Source organism: Amblyomma americanum, chromosome 2 (assembly GCF_052857255.1).
Source record: "Amblyomma americanum isolate KBUSLIRL-KWMA chromosome 2, ASM5285725v1, whole genome shotgun sequence".
NCBI lineage: Eukaryota > Metazoa > Arthropoda > Arachnida > Ixodida > Ixodidae > Amblyomma > Amblyomma americanum.
This window is the reverse complement of record NC_135498.1, coordinates 139,742,577-139,759,634: the sequence shown is the minus strand read 5'-3', so window position 1 is coordinate 139,759,634 and position 17,058 is coordinate 139,742,577. Positions and strand designations below refer to the sequence as shown.

The 17,058-nt window shown below is 50.0% G+C and overlaps 1 long non-coding RNA gene and 1 pseudogene across 1 annotated transcript; one reads left to right on the top strand and one right to left on the bottom strand.

Annotated features, from left to right (window-relative positions):
- Nucleotides 1-17,058, top strand: part of LOC144120089 (membrane metallo-endopeptidase-like 1) — a 152,915-nt pseudogene that overhangs the window by 102,085 nt on the left and 33,772 nt on the right.
- Nucleotides 9,754-12,853, bottom strand: LOC144121830 (uncharacterized). Its single transcript, XR_013312712.1, has 3 exons — nucleotides 12,735-12,853; nucleotides 12,163-12,327; nucleotides 9,754-10,008 (listed from the first exon to the last, which is right to left on the bottom strand). It is a non-coding gene; the product is annotated as an uncharacterized LOC144121830 (long non-coding RNA).

Here is a 17,058-nt window from a genome sequence, read left to right as displayed (position 1 = left end):
TCCACGTGGGTAGCCGATTCTTCGTGCCGACGCAGTCCCAACTATTTTACCTAACTTGCCCACGTACTTGTCAAAAAAGGCAGCACGGGAGAGACCGCCTAGAAAAAGAAGAGGACCAGACCACTGTGAAGTTCCGGCTAAAGTGTCGTGCGCTGGCAGTGAAGGCGCTGCCGAACGTGATGCCGGCACCAGTCATCAATACAGTTTAGAACTTTACTCCGGAAGCTCTCTACATGCCCAGAAAGTTTCAGGAAGCGGTGAAGTCAGTCTGAAGTTTTTGTGCTGCCTGAAAACACCATCGAAATATTGGAGCATGCACAAATTCCCCAATCACGATGGTGTCATATACTGCACGTCGTTTTTGACCTCGAAAGGAGAAGTCAAGTCATAAAAGGTCGTCATGTTTTTTCACTCGTCATCCGGCCCCAACTGCAAGATATTTGCCAGAGGTGTTTTGCTGAGCGAGTGTCAAGTGATGACTGAAAAGGATGCGGAGGCCGTGCTTCAGCAGACCAACTCTGTGCACCTGTGTACAGGCGCAATGAGGCAGGCGGACTACCAAGATTCGCTGCTTAGAGAAAAGCTAAAAAGAAAAGTCCTAATGCGTCATGGAATGTATCTCAGCAGCAACTGCAATGGTGCAGTTTCCAAGCAAGGTACTTGTTATTCATAACCTATTAGATATAGATTGCGCTGAAAAATAAGCTCATACTGGGGAACAGCGCAACAGAGGCGGGACAAGGACGAGACCGGCGCTTATCCCGTATTTGTTTCACTGTTCCCAAGTATGAATACACACCAACTCGCCTAGGTCTCAGCTTTACTCAGTGTGAAAAATAAGCTGCATATAATGTACCGTAGCTTGCTCATGCGAGATTATTTTGAATGAGTTGATGCAACTCTACCTTCGTCTTTTTTCGCAGGTGTGCAGTGCGTTTAATGCAATTATGTGAGGCAAGAATTGCTCATGCGTAAATCAAGCATTAAACGCAGCACCACAAAGACCAGCCGTGCTCCTTCACGGAAAATTAAAGCTGCAATCCAGAAGAACCGGAGGCTTCTGACTCGTCTCGGCAATGCCAATGAGCAAATTTTGAAGCTGCAGAAGATGAACTCCGTCATCAAAGCAGAGGTCCTTGATGAAAACATTGCAAGCCTTCCGCCGCGACAGCAGGAAGCTGTCAGGCAGTGCTTTTCAGCGTGTAAAGCCCAACGGCTTGCGATACAGCAAGAGTTGGGTGCTTGACTGTATTATGATGAAAATGAAGAGCCCTCGCCTCTACGAACACCTTCGAAGGAACAAAATTTTGTCTTTTCCGAGTAAAGCAACGCTTAAAAGGTATATGTCGTCATACCGCACAGTTTTCGGCTTCAGTGAAAAAGTTCTGCAGAAGCTGAAGACAAAAGCAACAAACCTTGACAGCTGCAAAAGGCATGGAGGCCTGTTAATCGACGAATTGAAACTTTCGGAACACCTACCCGTTAAGAACTCTGGCACTGTGGAGGGTTTTGTAGATCTCGGGCCCTTCACGACAACAAAAGATAAGCAAATACCATCTGATCATGGCATGGTAATTCTCTTTGTGCCGTTCCAAGTGAAATGGAGCCAAATTGTTGGCTGTTTCGCTACAAATGGGAATATCAAAGGCGATACCCTGGCTAAAGTTGTGACAGAGGCTACGGTACTAGCCGAGAAGAATGGTCTCTTTGTGGACTTTATTACCACTGATGGTGCTGCTTGGAACCGGAAGATGTAGAAAATCATGGGAGTGCAGGCAACTGCAAAGTCGACCACCTGTAAAGTGCAACATCCTGTTGATTCAGACCGACATTTATTTTTTGTCTCAGACTTTCCACATCTCATAAAATGCCTCCGGAACTCCCTCTTGAAATGTGGATTCAACACTCCAGCTGGTCATGTAAGTTGCCTCAGATGTTTAAAACAGCAGCATGTTTATAAAATGTAGATTATTTCTGATAATTGTTTTTCGAGCACATTGCAGTGCTAATTCAGAAGATAAAAATGGGTTGCATTGATGCTCTGAATATGGGCGTGACACTTCCCCCCCCCCCCCTGATGTATATTGTTACGGTGTGGGATGCCACGGGGTGGCCACGGGCCCGCCCAGAGAAATTATCAGCAGTACGGAGGAGAGCCGGCGGAGCACGACCGGCGGCGGCCAAGCTTTTTCGTTCTATCTCCCTCGTGCTAGAGCCGCGCGCTCGCCGCTCGCGCTCGCTCTCCGCCTCTTCTTTTATTACCGTATCACCTTTCCACCGGGGGGGGGGGGGGGGGGGGGCGGAGAAGTCAGGCCGTGCTTTGATGCAGGGTTTCCTGGGGCGATGCAATGTGGGCTCGCAGATAGGAAACGGTCACACTCTTCGTTGAATTCGAAGTGTGTGAGCTGGGCGAAGCTGTCTGCAGTCGCCGAAGAATGTCCCACACCGGTTAGGCTAACTTCAGGGAGTTTTATGCATATTGAGCGGCGATCCGTTTATGGGACTGCATTGCGTGGGGAATGCATGGAGCCAGCAGGCGACGACGGCACTGATGAGGACCCGGTAGCGAAGTCGGAGTCACCGCAGGCGCCGTAGACATATCGCTTCATGTTTGAAACATGCTCTGGGAAAATGTGGTGCACACCGCATGGTCGATGCTCTGGCAGGTCTTCGAAGCGGTATGTCACGGGGACGAGTCGGGCAACGACACGGTAAGGGCCGCGGTATCGGGGAAAGAGCTTTGCGGCACGGCCAGTCGCACGGATGGTGCGGCGAACGAGGACCAAGTCACCGGGCCGGAAGGAGGGATGTGGTGGTGCTGCCGCGTTGGCCGCTTGCACACGCGCGTGAGCCGTGAGGAGGTTGCGCTGGGCGTCGAGGCGGGCGGAATGAAGTCGTTGAGCAGATTCAGTTGGTGACGCAGTAGGATGGGGAAGGCCCAACTGCGCGTCGAGAGGGATGGAGGGCGTTCTGCCATAGACGACTGAGAACGGCGTCACATGCGTTGTTTCTTGCGCTGCAGTGTTGACTGCAAAAGCTGCAGCAGAAACAAAACGATCCCAGTTTGTGTGAGACGGAGCGACGTAGGATGCGAGTATATCCGTGAGGGTACGGTTAACACGCTCCACGAGGCCATTGCACTGCGGATGATTGACGGATGTAGTGGAATGCGCAATGCCGAAGGAGCGGAGGGCTCGCTCGAATTCATGGGACATAAAGCAGCTCCCACGGTCCGTGATGAGGCGCCGGGGAACACCGTGCCGAAGAACGAGATGCTGTTCCACAAACGCGACGGCATGAGCGGACGACGTGTCTGGAACGGGCAGTGCTTCGACCCACTTGGAGAAGTAGTCGATCGCAACCAGAACATACCGGTTGCCGGCACGCGTCTTCGGAAACGGGCCCAAATGATCCAGTCCAACCAGCTCGAAAGGCGAACTTGGTGGCGAAAAAGCCTGCGGGGGTGGCTTGGTTACACCTGTGGACGGTTTTCTGTACTGGCATGTCTGGCAGGACGCCACGTGTTCCTTGACATCTCTGGACATATTAGGCCACCAAAACCGCTCCGACACTCGTGCGTAGGTCTTGCCGCGACCAAGGTGACCAGCCGTGGGAGCGTCGTGTAAGCCGCGCAAGATTTGCGACCGCAGTGTTGCCGGCACAACTGGCAACCAGACTGGTGGTCGACCACGGAGCCGCTTCACATGACACAAGAGGTCGTCCTTCATTCGATAGACCCGGCGTAGTTGGCGGAGGCCTGCGCCGGCGGCGGTGCCAAGGGAGTGGATTATGGCAGCAATGGCGGGATCTTGCGTTTGTGCAGTCCTCAGGTCCGTCAAAGCCGTCACGGAACAAGGGTGGCGAGAAAGGAAATCGGCATCTTGATGGGCAGAGCCGCGCCGATGCACTATTGTGAAATTGTACTCTTGAAGTTGCAGGGACCAGCGTGCAATCTTGGCATTCAAATGTTTGGCGGACTGCAGCCAAGTGAGAGCGCTATTGTCCGTGACTATGGTGAAGTGACGGCCGTACAGGTAGGGACGGAACTTCTCGACGGCCCAGACAACGGCGAGGCACTCGAGTTCTGAAGAGTGGCGGCGGCGCTCAACGTCGGAAAGCTGGCGGCTGGCATAAGCTAGGACTTTGTGGTCACCAGACTCGTCTTCTTGCAGGAGGACAGCGCCGAGCCCATCTTGGCTGGCATCCGTGTGGAGGACGATGGGGGCCGATTCGTCGTAATGGGCCAATGTAGGAGGCTCGAGGAGGGCGTGCTTGACGTCAAGAAACGCGAGCTGTTGGGTCTGCGTCCAACTCCACGGTGCATTCTTCTTCAGCAGGGCGGTCAATGGAGCGCTGCGCTTGACAAAGTCCGGAATGAAACGACGGAAATACGAAGCAAATCCAAGGAAACTTTTGAGCTCCTTGGCGGTGGTGGGAGCTTCGTAAGCTGTAAGCGCTTTTAGCTTTTCAGGGTCGGGACGGATGCCATGCCGGCTCACAACGTGACCCAAGTACGTCACCTCCGCGAAACCGAAGAAACATTTTTTTGGTTTTAAGCGAAGCCCAGCAGAGGTAAGGGCTTCGAGGACGAGTTTGAGGCGTCTCTGGTGTTCTTCAAATGTAGCCGCGTAGACAATTACGTCATCTAGGTAGACCAACGCCATAGTCCACTTCAAATGGCCTAAGACTCGGTCGATGAGACGCTGGAAGGTGACTGGAGCGTTCGAGAGACCGAAGGGCATACGGTTGAACTGGTAAAGGCCGTCGGGAGTCACGAAAGCCGTCTTTTCCGCATCATCGGGGTGAACAGGCACCTGCCAGTAGCCCGAGAGTAGATCTAGCGTGGAAAAATAACGGGCCCCCTTCAGGTGGTCAAGGGCATCGTCGAGGCGAGGCAGCGGGTACACGTCGCAATTAGTAATAGCATTTAGCTTCCGATAGTCAACGCAGAAGCGGAGTGTTCCATCCTTCTTGCGCACAAGGACGACAGGGGAGGACCAAGGGCTACAAGAAGGGGCAATGATTTCCTGGTCAAGCATGTCGCACACGTGCTGCTGGATGACTCTCCGTTCGGCTGGCGCTACACGGCGAGGTTGGTGATGAACGGGCCCGCGGTTTTCGGTGTTGATCCGGTGTTGAGCCCAGGAAGTGCACACGAGTTCACCGGCGCTGAGAGCATGGCAACTACGATGCTCGAGCAGCAAGGTCTTCAGAGAGGCGAGCTCCGCGCAGGTCAGGCTGGGTCCAAAGTTAAATTCTTCCCATGATAGGATCGCAGGCGCTGGAGGGTGGCGAGGCGGGGCTTCAGATTGCAGAGACGCCACTGGTGACCCGGGGTCCAAAACTGAGGCTGTACCCAATTGCGTGCCGGGAGTCAGCGCGAGAGGTACGCTGCTGATGTTGAGTATAAATACGTGGGCCTCTCCTTTGAGCACAGGCAGAAGGCTTCGAGGGGAGGTCATCTGACGGGCTGGATCTGAACACCGGATGGGTTCGAACAGCACGTCTGCTGTGACCGGGCTGTCAAGCTTGGCATACACCCACGTTGCCGCACCCGGTGGCAGGGTCACGGCGGACGCCACAGTCACGGTAGTGACGTCGAACGGCTTGACTCGACACGGCCACTTCGTCGCGAGGTCACGCAGAGATGCTGAGGCACGCTTGGTCGCCGACACCAGGGACTGCCACAGGGCGACACCGAGGCTGGAAACCCGGCTAAGCCAGCCCGGCCCACAGAGAGTTCGGCTCGCCCGTGGTTTGGTTCTAGTAAAATTAAGGACGACTCCGGCTTGCTGGCACCACCCGCACCCGAGGACCACTGGCCAAATAGGGCTGTCTGCGACAACAAACTCGGTGGAGATGGTATTTCCGAGTGCTGTCAGGTTGACGACGACACGTCCGACTTGCTCCACAGGGGTGCCGTTAAAAGCTAAGAGCCGGGTTTTGGCGGCTGGCAGAAGCAGATGGGGCGCGTTAGCAACAAACGATTTGTGCAGTACATTGACAGCCGCTCCAGTGTCAACCAAGGCCTTTACGTGCCGGTCAAGCAGGGCGACGTCGACGAGCACGTAAGGAGCATCAGTGGTAATCGGAGCCGACGAAAGGAGGGGACGCGGAAAACGAAGGAGTGTGGGGACGGAACGGTGCCCCCGGAGTTCCGCCAAATCGTTTCCCGACGTTGGAGGGCGGCACAGTCCCTCGCGTAGTGTCCCCGCAGGCCGCAGCGGAAGCAGGTCATGCGGACGTCGTTACGCAGGCGTCGGATAGAGGCCGCAGTTGGGGCTGCGGACCGAGGAGCCTGCACCCGGACGCTGCGCTCGGCAGACGGTGGCGACCCCCGCGTGGCCAGCAAAGTCAATTCCGCCTCGATGGCGAGCGCCATGGCGGCGCGGACGGAATCAGGACGGCCAGAGCGGACCAAGCGCTGCACCTCGGGGAGTCGGATGGCGTCGACAAACGCCTCGGTGCCGACCAGGGCCACGGCGTTCTGAGGCGCTCCCGGCGGCGAGGTCCTGGTACGTCTCCCCGGGCTCTTGACGGCGGGCTCGCAGGCGGTGGTACTGCACACGGGGTTGACCCGAGGCACCATAGTGGTCGGCGAGGAGGCCCGCCAGAACTGTGTAAGAGCCCAGCTGGTCGGGCGGCACGTTCTGCAGCAGCTCGGTGGCGCGGCCCCTCAGTTTTGCAACGAGCATCCATGCCTTCATTTGCTCGTCCCAGCCTCTCGCCGCCGCAATACCATCCAGCTGGATGCGGTAAGCATCCCACGAGATGGTGCCGTCAAATGTGGGCAATTCCACAACGTCCAACGAACACTGCGGCGAGGACGCACCCGCGCCGAGCACGCCATTGGCGGCCACGACCGCAGGCCCAGCGACGGCAGAGCCGTAAACAGCGGCGGCGGGGACGCCCAAAGGCACCTGACCTGTGCTCGGCTCGGCTGGCACCAGGCGACGGAGTTCGCGCCGGAGAGCTTCCATCTCCCCAGCCTGGGCAGTCAGACGGGCCTCCCATGCGTCCATCCGTTGGGTGACTGTATCCACGAGGCGCTCAACACCGGCGTCCGGCTGCTGCGAAGAGCCGAGCCTCTCCGAGCGCCTAGGTCTAGCGGCGCCGGCCGCCGCGTCGTCGGCGCTATCGGCTGGTGGTGGACTCCTGTCGTCTGGCACGTCGGCTGCTTGATTCTGGGAGCGGGTGAGCGGCATGATCCCACCGCTGCCACCAAAATGTTACGGTGTGGGATGCCACGGGGTGGCCACGGGCCCGCCCAGAGAAATATATCAGCAGTACGGAGGAGAGCCGGCGGAGCACGACCGGCGGCGGCCAAGCTTTTTCGTTCTATCTCCCTCGTGCTAGAGCCGCGCGCTCGCCGCTCGCGCTCGCTCTCCGCCTCTTCTTTTATTCCCGTATCAATATGGTATTAAGCCAGCTTCATATTTTTTACTGGTTACTATGCAGCATGTGAAGGAAGCCTTGAAAATAGACTCGTGCAACGTGACCCTTAATGCCATGCCAGGGATCACACGATGCCACCTAGAACCGAACGGGTTCGAGAAAATGAGAACTACCTACGCATTTCAACTCTTTGGGACAAGTTTCCTACAAGCCCTTCATCTGTACCAAGAAAAGCTATGCAAGATATTTGGCACCATAACCGCCACCCAGCATTTCTTCAGGTGAGGAAACTTGACAAGATATTTCAAACAATAAATAACACTAAACGGTTGTAGCTTAACTTGATATTTTTCTCTCGCGTTGTGCTCTAACACTAAAGTTAAATCTTCAATATTCAATAAGCAGGTATATATTGTTCATTAATTTCCAATGACTCCGGAGTGAAGCGGCTCGGTGAAAATACGAAGCACATTGCAAGGTTCGTCGTGTGATAAAGCTGATTCGTGTCGTGCATCACGTCGTCCTATCTTGGACTAGCAATCGGATATGGTTTATCGGCCCATAAGTTGAGAACTGTGGACGATTAGTTCTTCCCCATACCTTGCGCTTTCACCCGCCGTAGCGCTGCGCTGTTGCTTGTCCCCAACTAGGAGCGCAGAAGCGCCCGATGCAGCGCTCCGCCTACTAATTCCTCCCGGCGAACAGGCTGAAAAAGTGCGGAACTACTCTCCGGGCATCACCAAAAATGTTTCCAACAAGAAGCGACGCGCACGCTTTGAAATATTCGCATACCCCAGTTGGTTTCGAAGGTAGAGTCTCTTGGCGCAGTGTCGGCGTGCTGCGTTTTGCCTACAGCCCGTGTCGCTGCCGACCGCGGCGCCACCTTTGTTTACAAAGGGGGCGCCGCAGCAGATATTAGCAGGTATCATCAGATATTAAATCAGGTATCAGGTAATCCTGCTACAATACACTAAGGCGAACCGCATATATCTATCCCCCCGCGAGGCGACACCTCCTCTTTCTCTACCCGAGCGGAGAACATCTGGTGGAGCGAGAGGCGATGGCAGCAGCGTCGAAGGCGGAGCCATCTGTTACAGCGCAGCTCTCCCCGCGAGGCGACACCTGCTCTCCCTCTACTCGAGCGGAGCACATCTGGTGGAGCGAGAGGCGATGGCAGCAGCGTCGAAGGCGGCGCCATCTGTTACAGAGCAGCTGGGGTGTTGCTAGGCGACAGCCGCGCCGCTCAAGGTTGTTCGTCGGCATGCGGCTGAAGTGCGCGACGAGCCGAAATGGCTCGCTGGCTGGAGTAGTGTTTCCTTCGCAACAAAATTGCGGTTGGTTTAGCTCTGGTTAACCCTGGTCGAAAGCGAGAAGCACATCTCTGTAGCCACGTTTTTGGTCGAGCGACTGGCGGTTTCCATAGACAGCCATAGTGACACATGCAGTAGTGTACATTTTGTTTATTTCTTAAATGTATTGCTTTCTGTGAAACCTCATTAAAGGTGGTCATTAAAGACAGTATATATTTATTACAGCTTCGGTGATATATACAACTGTATTATTGATCGCTGTATGCGGAGATATTGAACGAAATCCGGTTCCAAATGACGTGCAAACCCTGGAGGTTCCAAATGACGTGCAAACTCTAATCCCGGTAACCCTTAATATAGGTGCACACTTTCACAAATTTGTGCACCGATAATTTTCAGAGTTACAGCGTACCGCATACGTTTTAGCAGTTACACTGTACCTTTGAATTTGGTGTCTGCCATTAACTGGATGCAGGTTATTGTGTAACCCTCAGCGTTGCTTTCATTTTTGAGAAATTTAAAGGTTAAGCGGTAACCCTCAATCTTACCGTCTGCTGGGAATATTTTGCAAGTTACGTAGCAACCTTAGTCCTATCTTAGTACTTCACAGGTTACATGTTAACTCTCATTTTCTTCTTTCAATTTATGCATTCATGCATACTGACGCCCTTGCGTTTCACCTCCGAAACGCGGCTCGGTTCGAACATAAGACCTCGGGCTCAGTAGCCGAGGTCCCATGGAGGTTCGAACCACTATGGCGGGTTAATGTGTCAACAAATAAGTCTTTGACCCGTCCAAGTTGAAGATAACTGTACTGCGCAGTAGTAAAATGCGCGCTTCAATGTTAAGCCGCTGTTGTGCACGTGTAAAAAGGAACAAATGGTATGAGGCACAATTTGTTTTATTGAACCTCACTGCTTGAAAATAATATACATAGTGAGAACGGGCCAGACTTTGGCTGTGTAAAGATTACTAACAAACCTTCGCGGCAAGCTCCACAGCTTTACATAATCTTATTCAAAACCGTCAGGAACTTCCTCAGGCGCGCTGAAACAAGGCCCCTAGGAATAATTTCCCCCGGCAGCACTATTTTTTGCACCAGGAAAAGAATTTGTGAAAAAGCAGAGGGATACTCCAAGTTCTTGACATAATAGATGAGAAGACAAATAATTAATGCACGCTGCAGGCCACCTGAGGACACTCTGATGACTTCGTTTAGGCTGCCAGCAAAAACAAACGTTCCGTCCGTGGAAGTGTAGATGTGAGGCGCCATCACTTGTACTTCGCCTGCCGGCAGTGCCGCCTACAAAAAAAATAGAAACAGCGCCGTGTCGTTCGCTTTCTTGTCTTTTGTGCTCGTCTTTGTTCGCGCTGTTTGTTCAAGAAGGTTCAAGAAACAGGTACTTAACACAGAAGTGAGTTACCTGCTCCCATAGGAAGCAGTTTAATAGTGCTCTAAGAGTCATGGTTGCGACATACAGGCGAGAAAGATTTATCGTACACTCGTTTCACTGCTTTATCTCTCCTGTTATGCAGATTTTTAAAGGAGATTGGAAGCACAAGGTGCACCTCAATTACACAATTCGGCCGCCGCGTTGGCTCAGTGGTTATGGCACTCGGCTGCTGACCCGAAAGACGCGGGTTCGATCCCGGCCGCGGCGGTTCAATTTCTTTGGAGGAGAAATTCTAGAGGCCCGTGTACTGTGCGATGTCAGTGCACGTTAAAGAACCCCAGGTGGTCGAAATTTCCAGAGCCCTCCACTACGGCGTCTCTCATAGCCTTAGTCGCGTTGGGACGTTAAACCCCATCAAACCAAACCATCAATTACACAATTCATCTTTAAATCTCATTCAGCTATCTAAACTTTAGCAAGGCTGTTGATGCACCCTCACGCCTTGAGGCAATGGAAATCACGGCGGCAAGCGAATAGAGACGGGAAACACGCATTGTACGCCGGCCGGCATGATGGATGAAAAGCGCTAGACCAAGTAATGCATAGTAACAGCGCCTCGCGCCATGTGTTCGCCCGACATTACATTTCCTACGGGATCGGACTATTCACCAATTACTTTGAAGATAAAGAAGGGTAGGCTCAGAAGTTCGCGCCTTCACCGTACCTTTTTCTCTCCCTCTTTTATATCCCTCTCCCATATCTAAACATGGCAGCGGCCGACTGCCTATATATAGTCGCGGTCATAGGTGCGCGCTCTTTCATTTTTCTTCAATCTCACGAAATCAAATGCCTTTCAGCCATCGATACCCTCCCATTCCCTTGAAATGACGACGGCCACTATCACTTTATAATAATGCACTTGAAGCTAGCGGGCTCTTCGTCATAATCAGTATTTTCGGAGCCCCCGCGCTATCGCTTTATTTTTATAATTCGCAATTAGTGCCCAGAAAAATTTGGTACTGATGCAGCAACTCCGTTACTCTTTAGAAGATTTTGTCGTAGATTTACCTTCTGGTTCGCAGTGCTATTCTGCACCAAATTAATGTTGAAAACCTCTTCAGTGGAAGCACGTGAAGTGCAGTGGAAAACAGGATATTCTTTTTTGGATCATGTAATTCTGAAATAGGCTGTACCACTGTTTCGTGGATTATGACGAAGAGCCCGCTAGCTTCAAGTGCATTATTATAAAGTGATAGTGGCCCTCGCCATCTGAAGGGAATTGGAGGGTATCCATGGCTGAAAGGCATTTGTTTTCGCGAGATTGAATAAAGATGAAAGAGCACGCACCTATGACCGCGACTATATATTCTTTTTCGATCATGTAATTCTGAAATAGGCTGTAGCAGTGTTTCGTGCTTGCTATCGTTGACATCATTACAGGGGGAGGTCAGTAAAGAAAATACGAAACCCTGCTTAATGAGAATAAAAACTTGAAAAATACTAGTAAGTTATCAAAAGGTTCCCATGCAAATATCATTGCTTGCTTTGCAATCCATAACTAAAATATACTTATTCAAGGATTTCAACCGCGTAAAACACTGCACAAGAAATTAGCCACACCAGGCCATGAAGCAACACAAGCAGTGGTTTTTGCTACATCATTTTTGCACTCTTGCCTTTGATGATACCATGCTTTGCACTTTTCAGCCCTTCAGGTACAAGTTATCCATACTCCACATCTTGCTGCAGTAAAAGGTATTTTCCTAATGATATTTATGGCAGTCATTTAAAACTACAACCAGCCATGATAAGGTTAATTGCTTCAGTGACCCAGTCAACACGAGATCCTTCCTCAGAATGCCTTATAAATGCATACAAAACTCCTATTGCAACACAACACAACAGATAAAATATTGGAAAGTCTGTACTGCAGTGCTCCCATCATGCATCCACCTGCTACTGAAAGATGTGCATTATTAGAGGAAACAAAAATTTGGATGGTTCTCAAAACATCGAGTGGATGGCTACTGATACGAATACCAGTACAGCCTCCATATGCATACCTCTATTACCAAACTCTGAGTGACCTTCTCTTGCAAGTGTTTCATAAGGTCCAATAGGGTGGACTCTCTTTGCTCCTTCTCTGAGAACACTTCTGCAGCAGTTGCAAGCTTTTTTTCAAGATCCACAATACAGGAATGAAAGCGAAGTTCCACTTCAATGCAGACCTGCAAAAATACCAAATGATCAAAATGAGCATTATTCGGCACTATATGTAACTCATTAACAAAGAACAAACTCATTTCTTGTAGACTACTTTGCAATATTAGAAATCACTAGATGTGATTATTCCACACCTTTGGCTAACCTATTATAGGATCAAATATATGGTGTAGAGCAATTAGAAAAAGAGATGCTGATGGCTTGACACATCAGACTACGAAAAACATTATGAGCTACTGAATCATTTAGGCCGACCAGATGTTCTAGGCAACCCTGGCAGATAATGTTACAACACTCAGCAAAGCAATCATGAGCTGTCACTCTACACATTGTTTTCGGAACCTCAAGCCTGACAGAATTACATCTCACACTCTTGTGCCATATCACAGTGCAAGAGCAGTTGCGAGCTTACAATTTCTTCCATCAAGAAGTACTGTGGGAGGGGGTCCATGTGTGTTTTTAGCCGGTCTGAAAGTGTAATCTCAAGTAGGACCCTCATTCTTGCAATGTCGTAGATAACACCATTCAAGCTGCTTGAAGGTAAGGCCTGAAATGAATGTGAGCAATGTACAACAACCACAAATTCAGATGCACAGCTGGAGTGAAAATGCTGAGACTTTTTAATTAGCAAATGTGTAACTGCAAACCTGCAACTCCGCAGCAGCATCCTCTTTTGTAATGGCCGGGGGAGATTGAGCCACGGTGGAAAATCTCTTTTTTTTCCCTGTGCCTCCGAACCTTTCTTCCAACTGACAGCCTCCTTATGAACACACTCTGCAACACAAAATCACCGTGGCGGCTGAATATTGCATGTCTTCAGATAGGCCAGCATGCCTGGTTGAATAATTTAACGTTTGTTACTATTAAAACCTCGCCTTCTAATTTCATTACAAGCATTATTCTCCCTTTCTACCAGGATACCAAACATGCCTACCTTTAGGTCGTTTAGTATCACCCTAGATAAATGACTCACATAAACCTGGTTTCGTGTTCGACGAAGATTGCTGCCCGGTTGGGGATCATCCCACTTGAGAAGTGGGTACTTTGTAAGAAGTGCGTCTCCAAGAGCCTTGTACAGCCAGCGGCACTCTGCTGTGTTGTTGCTCATTATAAGATCATTTTCACCACAGGTGATGAAAGAAAAGAAACATGCTAGACATGTGGACAATATCGGAAGCATGCAATAGCATTTTGCTGAGATATAAAGCAAATAAAATCTGTGCATATAGATGAAAACAATAGCATTCATAAGCTTGCATTCTGCACATAGTAAAGTTGCACTTACTCCAAAAACAATGCAATTTCTGCACGGAGCTGCTTGCAGAGCCTTTTTTGCCACATTCCTGCTTGGTGATGAGACGCACCTTGTGAAGTGCTAGGCGGCGCCAAAAATGAAGAATGTGGATCGCCTTGCATGCCGTGATCACTCCAATCTGAAAGTTTATGCAAATAAATATTTCATGACAACCAGAAACTGGTACGGCTGATATGCTGCAACACCCCCAAATTTGTGCATGCAGTTTAATTTTCATAAATAATTCCCAATATCCTGGAAAAGCCACAGCATACTATGCAATCACTAAAAAAAGTAATATCTCTTTAGCTTAGGAGTAACACAAAAATTCCAGGTCTTTCAGAAAATGTTAAATATACAAGCATTCTCCACCAATTATTGGATATTATAGCTGAAGTTGGGTCCCTACAAAAACAAAACCTGCAAAATTAAAAAAACGGACTGCACTGTGTTGTCAACACACGACAAAGCCTTTGCATTTTCTAGCAGATGTCGGTCTAAATACCTTGCTGCACATTAGGCGTACTAAACAGTGTCGGCCTTTCAAGCAACACCGAACACAGCAGACCTTGTCGGAAACATAATTACTGCCTCTCCCATACTCGAGAGTAGATATAAGCATGAAATTGTTCTATAGGGACCCCAGTGGATTTGGCGCATAGGCACATGAGCGGCAGCATAATCATGGCTTTCTATGCAAGGGCAAGCAGTCTTCTGCTGTGGTTTATACCTCACAAAGCGATTGCTTCCTGCAAGACGCTTTTCGCCTCTTCCTACATGAGGCTCCATAATTTCCATGCGCAGAGAATGCATAAGCTGCCAAATGTGCGGGTGTCCCACCTATGTTTTGAAGTCACCACTCAGTTGCCCATTGTGAAATTAGGTAGGACACCAATTTCAGTCAAATTCGGATGAAGGCAAATTTTTGACGACCAGAGGGCCAACTTTTGGAGGCGGCCCACCTAAATTTTAACGCCACCACTTAATTGGCCATACTGAAATTAGGCTGGACACCAATATTGGTGAAATTCGACAGGTCAAATTTCTAGGGCCCAGAGAGGCAACTTTCGGAGGCGGCCCACTTATATTTGGAAGTCAGCACTGAATTAGCCATACTCAAAATGTTTAAACACCTATTGTGGTCAAATTCGGACAGGGCGAAATCTTGGAGGTCCTGAAAGGCAAATTTTGGAGCAGGCCCAGATAAATTTTGAAGTCACCGCACAATTGAATGTATTCAAATTATCTTCGACAGCAGTTTTGGTCTAGCGCAAGCCAGTTCAAAATTTTCACATTTTGGTGGTTCAGAGGGTGATTCTATTTTTTTTTTCGGAGGTGGGGGGGGGGGGGGGGTGGCGTACTCGGACACATGCCGATCCTGTGCGAGGGGTTAGAGAACAAGGTCATCTGATGAATTCACGTTTTTCACAATATTTTTCCCTAAACCATCGTGATTAATCTACCTAGAACATTAGCTTCACAAAAAACAAAAATTTGTCGCGCATAGATGGCACACTGACCATTTTCGCCCACCGTTTCTTGCGTGGAGACGTCTGGCACATCAACGTTGGTAGTTGCTTCTATTGAACCTGCATTAAAGCAGAGTGCCAGCTAGACCGTGCACTAGATAAAAAAAATCGGCAAACAACACAATCTCGTGATGTCAAACAAGAGAAAGGCGACGCTCAGTTTACTGAGTCAAAATGTCGTCATGCGTTTCCAAAAACGCGGCGCGCAGTTCTGACAAATTCACTGCACTGGCTTCACAGGCAAGTGCACATGAAAGCAAAAATACGAGTTCTCAAATGACATGACGTGAGAAATGCTTATCGCGGGGATTCTCAAAACTGCTGTGACTGAGTTAGCCGCAATCTAATGGCACTGCAACCTACGCTGGAGACTAGAAAGATAAATTGCCCTTTTCGTCGCCAACAGTACAGCTGCAAGGGTGAAATTCATTGCGGAAAAAGTTTAGCCCATTATACAGCCGGCTCCCTACCTATATTTCGGTATGCTGTTATAAATATAGCTACTAAATATACTCGCCCTACGTTGTACTTTGTTAAACTAAATATATTTAAGGCACATAGCAGATTGAACATTACAAAAATTACGAGGACGCTTAAGCTTCGCTTTAAGAGTAGACGCGACAGCGCCTACCCTTCCTTTTTGGGATGGCCCGGGCCATATTTGGAGGTCTCCATCGTGTTCGCCGTAGTCGAGTTAGGCTGGACAGCAATTTTTGTCCTAATAGACCAAGGCGAAATTTCGGGGTTGTGGTGGCTAAATTTAAGAGCGGCCCAGGTCAAGTTTAGAGGTCGCCATTGTGTTCGCCGTAGTCGAATTAGGCTGGACATAAATTTGGTTCAAATCAACCGAGGTCAAATTTCGCAGGTGGGCAGGCCAAATTTGGAGGTCCCCATCGTGTTCGCCATAGCGGAAATAGGCTGGATATCAATTCTGGTCCATATCGGCTGAGGTCAAATTTCGGAGGTGGTTGGGCCAAATTTGGAGGTCACTATCGCGTTCTCCGTAGTTGAATTAGGTTGGGCATAGATTTTGGTCCAAATGGGCCGAAATCATATTTCGGGGGTGGATGGGCCAAACTTGGGTTTGGCCTGGCCCAAATTTGGAGGTCACCACCGTGTTCGTCATATTCGAATTAGGTTGGACATCGGTTTTGTTCCAAATCAGCCGAAAACAAATTTTAGGGGTGGGTGAGACAAAGTTGGGAGTGGCCTGGGCCAAGTTTGGAGGTCGACACCGTGTCCGCCGCAGTCGAATTAGGTCGACTTTGGTCCAAATCGGCCGAGGTCAGATGTGTTCACATAGTCGAATTAGGTTGGACATCGATTTTGGTCCATAGGTGACCTCTGGTTTGATAGGGAGGCAGACACTTTGTGCCCAAAGGAAAAGGATTTTTCGCTCACGTGCAACGCCACCCAGCCACCCTTCACCGACTGTTCCTCCAACACAAATTAGTGCTCCATAGTGCAGCTTATCATAAAGACACCTGGAGAAGAAGGCACGCTGCTTCCGAAACGTGAGGCTCAATTAAGTCGACATTGGGCTGGCAGCATTCCGCCATTCGTAACATACACAATACACGCAGTCAAAGGCGGCGCAGTCACTATGCCACGTGTGAAAACAGAACAACAGGAATCCCGCACATGTGTTCCCTGTCGAGCTGCTGAGCTCCCTGTTTCATCCGAAAGGTTTACTCACGAAGTCGCACTTGGCGCACAATAACGCACGCAAGCAAAGCAAGAGATGCGCTACACAGAGTTCTACTAAGGCGCTCAATTTCCCCCCTTTGTTCACGTGCAAACAAGCTTGCTACAACAACATAAGTAACCACGAGGTAAAAATCCACGTAAAGGTACTCACCGATCTCGTTTATCTTCCCGTGCACTGCCGGGCAGTGTCTGCAGTACTCGCACTT